Raw genomic sequence first — 12,693 nt, 5'->3', positions numbered from 1 at the left:
AAGACATGTGGAGGTCCACTGTGAAGAGGTAGACACTCCCTTTGTTATGTGGCCATAGAATGTATATCCCTAATGTCACCTTCTGTCCATTCCATTGCACTTACATATTAATTTCTGAATTCCTTAGCAGATTGAGTGAAACCCTCAAAGTCAGGCCCTTATAAACATCTTGATTTATACCAGAATGTGGCATAGTATAAAGCATAAAACAGGGCAGCCCGGTGGCTCAGTGGTTTAGTGCCGCCTTCAGCCCAGGGCCTGATCCTGGAGACCCAGGATCAAGTCCCACGTCGGGCTCCCTGTGTGGAGCCTGTTTGTCCCTCTGCCTGTGTCTCTGCCTCTCTCTCTCTCTCTCTCTGCCTCTCTCTGTGTCTCTCATGAATGAATAAAATCTTTAAAAAAATAAAAATAAAGCATAAAACAGATGTCAGGAAACATCATGAACATACATAAACCAATGAATTACAGACTTTATAAATCAGTTATACTTACAAATAGGAAATTACAGGTTTGGGGCACCTGGGTGGCTTGGTAGGTTAAGTGTCTGTCTTCGGCTTGGGTCATGGTTCCAGGATCTGGGATCAAGCCCTACATAAGCTCCCTGCCCAGCGGAAAGCCTACTTCTCCCTCTCCCTCAGATGCTCTCCCTGCTTATACTCTCTCCTCCCTGTCAAATAAATAAAATCTGAAAAAAAGATAATTATAGGTTTCTGCAACTACCTGAAAGTAGAACAAGCCTATGAAATCTGTCATAAAGCCAAATGGCATAAAGTGAAGAGTATCTCCCTCCTTCTGAAAGTTTGAGTTACACCATTTTGCTTTTGTGAAAGAACTACAGTAGTACTTGCATCTACTAACCAAAAGAGATCTATAGACGATTTTTGATTTTATGAAAAAACCATTGTCATACTAATGTAAGTCTCATAAAAGTCAAGTAGCAGAACATAAACTTTTAGGAAGTTGGGGAACCCATATGTACGTCTGTAGACTGTAACTAGTAAAAGGTATATACTGTGCATCATTTAAGTATTGATGTAATCAGTATCTTTGATAATTAAAAATCTCCTTATTTGAATTGTCTGGAACTGACATGAAGGCTGAAAGACATTAAAACACTTTGAAACATAAAATAAAACTCTTCCTCTGGAAGCAAAGCATTTGTAAAATTTAAAACACTTTGAGATGGTTAATAATTAAAAATTCTAAGAGAGAAAGATGATTTTAGACTTAGTGTTAAAAAAGAGAGATTTTGGGAAAGGAACTCAGAAGCATAAACATAGAAATAGCAACAGAACTCACTGTATATTATTTTCAGGCTCATAGAAAAGCTCCCTGTTTTTGTGAAGCTCAGTTCTTTGAAATAGATTATTGAAATGGAGTTTGAAAGCAGCTTTATTTCATTAACAATATGATCTCACTTAGATCACAAATTTCCTACAGGGAACCTTTAAATATAGAGGAATACTGTTGGTGATTTGTAATGTTTGTGATTTTTGAAATGTATAAATCAAATTTATTTACAAGGCCAGATCATCTACATATTGATAAGATCCTCCAACTAAGGAATATCAGCATGAATTATTATACAGTGTGATGAAGAATTATATTATTTATTCATTACCCCTATTTAATTTTTCAGTAGGTATACTCCATGGAAATTGCTCTCCTAGAAATGGGTACTTCCATTATATTGACTCTTCACTAGAAGATATATTAGCAATCTCTTTTCCCAAAAACATATAGTGTATTAATGAAGAGATGCAAGTAAAAAGAAGATTTTTTTTGTGAACTCATGCATAGTAATTAAAATACAACAAAATTGATTTTTTCTGTATTATAATTTTTGTAAAATAGAAAAAAATGCATGAATATAAAAATATATTTTAAGATCATTCAAAATAAGATACATAGCCAGTCAGTATAAATTTAATCCAATATTATAACAAATATAACTATATAGTTATAGTTAATGTTCATACTGATGACATTTAACACTTCAGAATTCTGAAGTGACTTCAGGATTATATGGGTTTCAGTATTTATTATAATTCTGTAAGTTGTTAATTTTGTAATTATTTGGTATTCTGTGTTTACTTATATATTAATTTTTAGAAAACCAGTGTGTTCAATTCACCGGAATAAACTAAACTGATGAATTCTTGCAGTTTGCTTAGTATGTCTTGTGATTTAAAGTTTCTTTCAGAAGAATGAGAGAGAAATGATAAAAAAGTTCATTATTCTTAAAAAAGTGGAGCCAGACCTTTCAGAAAGATATTAAGAATAATGAATTCTAATCTAACTGCTGGGAATCTATATTTTAAGAGCAAATTTTATGAAGCAACTATGCTATTGATATGAAGTACAGTCTAGTGGAATTTCATTCTATAGATTCCTAATCATCCTAGTGTTTATATTTTAGCAATGGTAAACTAGAATTTTATTTCCTAGATTATATTTTTATTGGTTGAAAATTGTATTTACTTTTATTTTTATTTAATTTCTTCTGCTAATTTTTCTAAACATGTACATTTATGCTGGTATGTGAATAGAGATTGGAATTTTAATGACAGAAAACGAAAGATATTCACAAGCTGAAAATAAGAAAAGGTGACTTGTACCAATTTTATAGGATGATAAAGTTTTTTACGTATTCATTAAGACATAGAATAATTAGATGCATTGATCATGTAAAACTTTGGCTTTCTTAATATTTGCCTAATACAACTAAATAAGATCAGCAATAATATTATATTTAGGTATTTCTTAATTTTATTAATTTTGATAAAAATATATTTGTTAATGCAAATAGGAAAAGTTTGTTTTTCTAGTATTTATTTATTTATTTATTTATTTATTTATTTATTTATTTATAAGATATTTATTTATTTATTTGAGAGAGAGAGAGCCCTGCTTTACACTTGCTGGGGAAGGGGGTGTAGGGAAGGAGGGAGAGTGAGGGGGAGAGAGAACCTGGAGTTGAGAGTGCAGCATAACATAGGGCTCCATCCCAGGGACTCTGAGATCACAACCTGAGAGAAACAAAGAGTTCATGGTGCCTTAACTGACCGAACCAGCCAGCTTCCCCCTTCTAGTATTTTTTTTTTTAATGAAAAATAGTATGAAAAATAGTCTTTAACAACATAAGTTTGTTTTCCAAGAAGACATTAATTTCAGGATTTACTAGTTTATTCATTATATTTTCCATTCAAATGGAAAAAAAATCATCGGAATTACAGAATCTTAAGGAGCCAAGAAACGTTATATGTTTTAAGCTACAGAATTTTATAAAGCAACAGGGGAAGATTAGTTGAGGCAATATATTTTTGTGAGATTTCTCTAAGCAGAGAGTTAATTCATTTATAGAATCTGGCAGATAAACATTCATTCTGCCCCAACTAAAGCCATATTTATGATGGCAATTTCAAGATTCTGCATATAAGTAATTATTTAAGTGGTGATAGATATTTCAGAAAAAGCTACAGAAGTAATGATCACATGCAATAAACTTTAATCCAAAAATGTTATTTTTCCCCCCTATATAAAAGCTAGTTAAAAGGCAAATGTGTTGCTGTCATCAATATATTGGTGAGCAAACTCTGCAAAATGTCAGAATTCTTGAAGGACTGTGGAGCAATGAAAAACTCACTGAGCCACTGGGTGAAATTTCAGTAAAAGCTATATAAAAACTTGAAGGTATATATGCATTTCTTAATGTTTCAGAGATTCTCTGGTAGAAATATGTATTCTTCTGAGGTTGAAAACCCATTAGAAAGCTTTAAAAGTAGCAAGTGTAAGAAAGTTTTGTTAGGATATATAACTTCCACAAATGGTTAAGGATGAAGGAGACAGAAATTCCTTCATTTACAGTTAAGATAAATTTATATCTCTAAATGCCAATTAGCAGGCCCCCATTGACTCCTGGTGATTCATTCTTTAATGAAATCATAAATGTTTCTGTAGAACGATCCTGCACATCTCCCCAGAGGGCAGCAAAAGTATCCTGAGATGGATCTTGGACGCCTGCCATGTCCCACCTGCAGCAGTAGGGGTTCTGATTTCCTTGAGCAGCAGTGTCCAGGTGGAGGCACGAACACACAGGGCATCTGGCTTACACATCATGTAGTATGTACATCTGGAGCAATGTCAAAGCCATAATTAACACAAAGGCATATTCTTTCACTATATTGTGGAGCACCAAAATCCCGAAGGTAGGACACATCACCATTTTCTTCTGAAACTTATCTCTTGAATGCCCAAAATAATGCTGAGTTAAGGAAGAACTGTTAAAATTGTTTTCCCTCCTGACCTATAGAAATACAATAAAAAAGTATTTAAATTTAGATAGGATTTTTATATTATTCTAGCTTAAATAAAAATTCAGAGGACATTTTAAAGTTTTAAGAAAGTATTGCTAAAAGCAAGCTCAAGAAAACTAACTTTAGGTTTTAAAAACAAATTCAGTGAGACAGAAAAAATTAAGCAAATGAAACAAATTTCAGGGCAAAAAAAAAATCAAAGATATGTCCATTGTAACAAAAGCTACTAAACTAAAGAGAATTTTTCAAATCTGATTTTTCTTAATAATAATATTTTCATTATACAAATGCATAACAGTTATATTGCCTTTATTTTTAATGATGCTCTAAAATTGTAGCTAAGGGCTCTAATAATACAAATAGCTTATTTTTTCTGGCATTTTGCTATGATGATAAATCCAAAATATCTCATCCAAAAAAAAGTACTCCAGTTTCATGAATAACACACTGGTTTGTTTTATTTTCATTGTTGAATTTAAAAAGCATGAATCAGACATTATCTTTATGTATTAAGGATCTTGATATCAGTTATCAGTTCTTTTTTGGTTTAGAGTATTTAAAATAAAATAGCAATAATATTTCTCAATAGAAAAAAATTTTCAGATAAATTTTAGTAGGTGCTACAGGGAATAAAAGAAATTAGAAGGAAATGACTCAAATTATTTTCAGAGGAAATGTAGTGGAAATATATTCCTTTCATATGTTGAGTTTCTCAACCCTTTGGAAAATTAATGAAATATTTAATGTTCTTGCAGAGTTATTTGAAAATTTAAAAATTACTTTTCACATAAAAATGTTTCCAATTGAATAAAATATTAAATGTAGTATAAGAAAAAAATAAACACAGGTAATATTAAGCCAAAGAAAAGAAAACACTATTTTGATTTCAAAATAAAGTGAGGCTTATATATTTACGTATTTATTTATTTTTAAATCTTATTTTTTTTTTATTCATTAGAGACACACACACACAGAGGCAGAGACAGGCAGAGGGAGAAGCAGGCTCCATGCAGGGAGCCTGATGTGAGACTTAGTCCTGGAACTCTGGGATCACGCCCTGAGCCAAAGGCAGACGCTCAACTGCTGACCCACCCAGGCATTCCTAAAATGAGGCACATTTAGCTCATGGACTCTCATGACCCTACTAAAATCAACAACAACAACAAAAATAATGAAAAAATAAAAAGCAATTTTGGTCCTTTGTCTAAATAGTGGGGAAAACGTCAAAGAAGAGAAACATCGGCAAATGTTTTCTGAATTATTTACATAAGAAAACAAATTTTCAGAGAAACAAAAGATTTCCCCAAATTATTCTCCATTCTCTTAAAGAACTTTCTAAGAATTCCTCTTTAAAAAGTGAGAGAGAAGAGAGAAAAAGCAAATTGCAATAAATACAAGGGTTAGGTATGGGATTATTCAATAAGAAAATGAAATGACAGGTAAGCTGGTAGATCTCAGGAAAGAAACAAAAAAATATAGAAACAAAAAACATGAGAAACAACAACACAAAACCCCCCAGAATACACAAGCGCTATAGCAATTGCAGATGTGGTGGACAGGCTGTAGAAGAGGAGATTAGGAAATGGGATGGTAGACACAGAAGCCAACACCAGAGAACTAACAAATCAATTGTCCAACAGATCAATTGTGTATGTTACAAGGCAAATGAAAAACATTCAAAGCTGAAAAAGAAAAAAAATAAAACAAAAAACCCAAAGTGTAAGAAGAACTGAATCTGCAGTTGGAAACGACCCTACAAATCCCAGGAAAAACTGACCATACTCAGCTCTAAAATACAACCTGAGAAAAAGAATGAATTCAATGACTAGAAAAAGGAATCTACAACTATTTAGGGAGGAAATGTCACTAAACAGGGGAAACTATCAAGCTGTCCTTGGAATTCTCTACAGCAACATTCAAGGCCAGACCATAGGAAGGTTTGTCTAAAAAAGTTCTAGGGGAAGCCATGACCCCCAAACCTTATACTGAATCTTTGAATAATAAAGTCAAAATATAGATAGCTTCAAGATCCTTAAATCCGTAGGAGTGTATTACTCAGAAGATTAAAAGAAGTCAATGTATGCCAAATTTCAACTGACCCAGAGGTATATCAAGATAAAATCATAAACAAATGGAAAGGAACCATGTGGCACAGCTAATAGTGATCTTGGGATCCATCTAGATACAAAGTTGACTTTTATCCTCTAAGTTATAATTAATAAACTTAGTGTGTCTATTATTAGACTTGATATTGTAACACTATACTATGAGGAGCAAATATCAGGGAATGAGGTGAAGGTAATAATGTTAATTACTTAATTAAGTAATTAAATCCAATATTTAAGGGATACTTTCTAAATTTGAATTTCATATATATATAATAAGAAGAACTCTTTAAACTTATAAAAGTATGTTATATTCTTTTTTGTTGGATTTAATTTAGGAGCTATAATATCTCCTGGTGAAGGTGTTTATTTCTTCACCCTCTGTTCTAATTTCCATTTTATCCATTAATAAAAATTGACATTTTAATTCAATCACTTGAATTCATAAAATGTTATCTGTGGTATGATTGTTATTTCTGTGAAGTTTTTGTCAATGTTTATTTATTGATATGTCTATCTCTCTACCCTTCTCTCTATCATAAAGAGATATTTGAAATCATGTTAATCAAATATTAATAATGATTAACCATAGAATACTAGGCAATTTTTTAAAAAAAATGTCTGTATTATTTGATAGTTTTTAGATGCTATTGTTACAAAGCAGGTAATTATTCTTTATAAATAAATTGATTACTTTCTAACTAAAAAAATTTAAAATTAACACATACACACACACGTTTATTTTCCTGACATGTGTGCGTCTGTGTGTATTTCTGTGCATGTGTTTGTTATGGAAAGGAAAGTCAGTGTGTGATCCTGAAAGTTCTTCCTATTACTTGTGAATAGCTTTTTATGGCTCTTTAAGATATTTTTGTTTAGATACCTACCTATTCTTATCTTATTTCATTTAATTTTATGCATACACAATACATATTTACACAGGTATGAAAATACATAATTATTTTAGATATATTTATTATACATCATATTAAATATAAAATAAATATATAAATGTATTCAATATAAATGTACTTTGTTAAATTTAAAATAGATATAAAATTAAAATAAAAAACAGCAATAAAACTAAATGAAATAAATAAAATAATGATGGATCAGTAAGTAAATTAATAAAGCAACATAAGTTTTTAAAAGATTTTTAATTTATTTATTCATGGAAGACAGAGAGAGAGAGAGGCAGAGACATAGGCAGAGGGAGAAGCAGGCTCCATGCAAGGAGCCAGATGTGGAACTTATCCAGTGCCGCAGGATCAAGCGCTGAGCTGAAGGCAGATGCTCAACTAGGTGTCCTTAAAGCAACAGAAGTTTACCAAGAATCAGCTGATGAGGAAAAGGGAATAGCTTTATTATATAGACTTCTAGAAGTAGAGAACACACAAAGAAATTAAGATTCTGAGGGATCTCATGAGCTTCTTATTTCCAATTAATTCTTACTCAACCTGTCCCTCTTGATCCCTGAAATTGTTCTGAGAAAGAATTCATAGAATCCTAAGAATCTACACTAAGGCTCTCCAGTTAGAAATAAGCAGTCTGAGGGGCCAGTGGACCGTGGGCGGAGGAGGTAAGGAAAGCCTTGTGGTGTAAAAGCATCCATATATCACTCTGAGATTTGATCATAGGCAGCAAGGGGCTTTTCCTTCCTCCAGAGCACTGGTTCAGCTGGGTAAACAAACATTTTCCAATCCAGATGGTTGTAGCTGGGATCTACAACCATCTGCGATAAGGAGATCTCCCTCAGGAGATTTTAGGTCCTCTTAGAAGATTCCCCAGTATGCAGGACAGGATTCAGCCCACTGAGCCTGCTGTCCTGTCACACCAGCTCCTCGGGGATAGAAGAGATCAAACAACTCCTGACCTCCAATTGTAGTCAGGAGAGGAAACGACCACCTATCATATAGAAATATCTGGATAGAGCTGTTGTCATTAAATATAAGTAAAATAAGGAGACATAGGATAAAGATGATGCACAGTTCTACAGCAGAAACAAAAGAATTGGACAGAAAGGAAAATTGCTTATAAAACCTAGTCTGAAAGAAAACACAGCCCGAGAAAGAGAAGTTTGCACTTTTGTGCTGTGCATTATATAACATGAATTAAATAAAAGTAAAAATGCAGGGACATAAAGATGAAAAGACAAGAAGGAAAGACAAAGAGACAAATATAGAGGCAATAAATACAAAACCTAAGCTGTGGTATTCAACAGCTAATGCAAGAATTTGAAAAAGAATTTCAATCTGAAACACAACAAAAACAATTGAACTGTGGATTAACAACAGAACAAGTTAGAAGTCAGCAGAAATGACAGAATATAATGAAAAGACAGAACTGGGTATGACCATTGAAAGGACACACTAGGTATCGAGAAAATGCACATGCAAGAGATCAACATACAGACACATTCGTCGCAAGGTAGCGGGCTGCTGGAACAAGCAAGAATTCTCAGCAGCAGGAGAATAGAAGACAGCAGCCTGTCCTAGACGTCTCTAGAACTAGCAGACAAGACAACAGAGAAAGCCTGTATTATTCCAAGTGAAAGAGCAAAAGGAAGTGTGACTCCAAAATCTCATATACAGGCAAGCTGTTGTTCAAGCATCAAGTAAAAAGACATTTTCAAAAATAGTATTATTTACATGCCAATTAAATAAGCAACCCCACAATGAAATACAGCCACTCCATCAAGGACTCAAAATAAAGAAGTATGAAAAGAGCAGATGTGGTTAAATGAATGGGTTTGAGAATTAAACTCATCTAAATGAAGAAACTAAATTATACATCTGAGCAGGATGTAAATGCAATAAAATATGACAAGGAAAAAAATAATCCCAGCCATAAAAATAGGTCACTGGGGATGGAGGAGGTGGAAGGAAATAATAGAGAGCTACCAAACTTCTCTTTTTCAGAGCATGGAGTCAATCTCCTAGGGCTGAAAGTAGAACCGTGTGGGTTACAGAATACCACGAGGACTCCACCCTCAATGTCGATATCCTCATCTCTTCTTTCAATCTTAAAGAGGTTTTTAAAGAAATAATACATTCTGGAATGAAGAAACATTTACATGAAATGTCAGCATCCCTTCAGTATCAATTGAGTGTATTTCTTTTCTTAAATGCAATTAGGATTGAATTGAATGTTTTTTACGCGGTTTCGTGCAATTGTATTGTTATAAAATTATTTTTCTGGAACACTCAGTCTCTTCATTCATTCTCGGCTGATGGCCTGACCCACTCCACCGTGCCTATTTCTAGGGGCCTGGATGCCAGGTTGCCACTCAGGCTCTTGCTGGGTGGCAAGGTTTCAGTTTTTTTCTTTGTCTCCCTTTTTCTTAGCCTGACATTTTTAAAGAGGATGTTTTATTTTAATAAATCAACGTATTCTTTTTGAAAATCTATTAAAAAACAACCGAGTAGATGGATGAAGAAAATAAATACACAGATAATGGAGAAATGTGGTACTGCAAATACTTAATGAAAAAGATGGCTAGTGTGTGAGAGGTTTAAACTCACCCATAACAGGGATCCCTGGGTGGCACAGCGGTTTGGTGCCTGCCTTTGGCCCAGGGCGCGATCCTGGAGACCCGGGATCGAATCCCACATCAGGCTCCCGGTGCATGGAGCTTGCTTCTCCCTCTGCCTATGTCTCTGCCTCTCTCTCTCTCTCTCTCTCTGTGTGTGTGTGTGACTATCATAAATAAATAAAAAATTAAAAAAAAACTCACCCATAACAAAACAAACAAATAAAAATGTAAAAGGTTGAGGGAGTAAAGAGAACAAACTGTAGGCTGATGGACAGAAGTGGGTGGGGGATGGGCTAGGTGGAGGATGGGGATTTAGGAGGGCATTTGTTGTGATGAGCATTGGCTGTTATATGGACGTGATGAATGGCTGAATTCTACTTCTGAAACTAGTATTACATTGCTGTTAACTAAATGAAATTTAAATAAAAACTTGAAACAGAAAAGATAGAAGAAAAACACAATAGTAATAACCCCCCTCCCCAAGACAAAGTCACGTGGGTACTGGGAATGTAAACTATGTGAATTTTTAAGAATAGTCTGGAGATTTGAATCCCAAAAAATAGGATCAGTTTATGGCTTTTATCTATGGGATTCACTTCAGGAAGCAATATACAGAAATAACATGAAATGTAGACAAATAGTTGATGCTTATAAAGATTCATCCTTGCATTACTTATAATACAAAAAGTAGACGTAACCTATTATCTACCAAAGGAAGGATTTTAGATAAATATTATGCATTGATAATATTCTACCCTACCGAACTACTGTTTTGAAGAATTTTTGATTAGTTGAAAAATACTTGCAACAGATTAAATGTGTTTTCAAAATTGTTCAGTATAGTGGCAGAAAAATGCTTTTAATGTATGTGCTAAAATATATGTGTGGGTGTGCACCTATAATTTAGTATGCCAATATTTTGCGGTGGTTTATTCTGGATTGTTGGATTATGAAGAGTGATTTTTATTTTTTTATAATTATATATTGCTTTATGTATTATTTTGTTTTCCAAACTTTTTACCATAACTTTATTATTTATCAACGATAAAAAGTACAGCTGGAAAATATCTGATATATTTTAATATTTTTCATAGCATGTGGATGTTTATGCCATTTATTTTGAGCTGGAAAATTATGTGTAGTGAGGCAAAATGTCCTGTTTATTGGAATATTCTTTCACTTACATTTATTTTCATGGTCCATTGTGTACACAATGTAAGACCATACCTTTTTGGGGCTTGTTCATCTTCCTTGGCTGTGCCCAGTGATAACTCTTATAATGACAATTTAAATTTTCTTGCTCAATATGGTAACAGTTGAATTCTATAAGTAAAATATAGATGGATTTTAAAAATTAAGATGTTATTTAATGAGTTAAGTGATTTCAAAACAAAACTAATCTCAGTTAATAAAGTAGCAGTCCAGCATATATAACTACTACACTCAAAGTCAAAAGGTACCACTTGATTTTTCATTTATGTGAAACTGCAAAATTTCCCACTACTTTCATTTATAAAGTGGTTATTACTGTTCTTTTCACCTATCTACCTTGCAGGGATACTGTGAGGATTAATGTGATCATTCCTACAAAGAACTTGAGTTCCTTGGGGACTGGAGACATAGAATGTTATTATTATCCTGTCATTCATACATTAGCTTGCTCACTCTTTCAGGACCTCAAGGTAGAATCAAACAGAAACAAATTCTGATCCACAGTGAAAAATATTTAATGAGATTTTTAAAAACTTTTTTTCCCGTGTTTAATACCCGAGGTTCCTGGTACTAGATATATTAAATTCATTTCAAAGACCATTTTGCATACCATTTTGATGTCTTTTACATACAAACCTGGAAATTGCTTTAGGTTACTTTTTAAAGTGAAATCAGATGTGTATTATTTTCGTTTGTTTGAAATGAAGTCCACTGATTTGGTTGCATTAATGTATCTTCAAATTTAGAAAATTAAGATATGATGTTATGCTATTAAAAAGAAAGGTCCATATAGATGCCTATAGCTCAATCAAATTATGAGTTCACTTTTTTGTTTTCTGGCACAGTCATTACTTCTTTACTGAATTCCTTTTAATTTTATATGTTCAAATACTCTTACCAGCTGTTGAATAACCTGTCAGCTCTAAGAACTGAAATATGTCTTTCTTGTAAAGCCAAAAAAGTATTAAAACCTCTATTAGACATCATTTAGTAAAGCCAAACTATAATTTTTTCCAAGTGTTTATTACTACTCTACAGTTTCTAAGACTGTGTGTGTCTAAACTGTGGTACTATAGGCTGCTCATCAAAGTGCAAATACTCTCCCAAATTGTATTTCAGTTACCAGCTTGTCGGAAATTTTATTTAATTTTCTGTGATTGGTTATTTAATGTGTAACAGAAAATATAAAGTTTATTGAAACATTTTAGAAGAGATTTTGAGGATTTTTTTTACCTCTTGTAATCTTCTTAGGAGAGAGTTTCATATCGCACTAAAAGTATTATCAAAGTGGAATGAGGTTTTTTTTAAATTGCCTTAAATTTCAGACTTTCTGAATAACAATACACAGACTGCAATCTTTGCAAAAACTCAGCAAATTTCAATATTGGTATTTCTCAAGAGAATTTTTTTTAGTATATGTGATGTTGAAGTGAGCACTCTCAAGATAATTTTTGTCAAACAAAGTTTCACATATTATTTCAGATATTTTCTCCAGCTATTCTAGAGTAACAACTACAAAATATTTAAA

The sequence above is a fragment of the Canis aureus genome, chromosome 17 (assembly GCF_053574225.1).
Source record: "Canis aureus isolate CA01 chromosome 17, VMU_Caureus_v.1.0, whole genome shotgun sequence".
In the NCBI taxonomy this organism is placed as follows: Eukaryota; Metazoa; Chordata; class Mammalia; order Carnivora; family Canidae; genus Canis; species Canis aureus.
The sequence above is the reverse complement of the archived record's forward strand: the minus strand, read 5'-3'. Positions refer to the sequence as shown.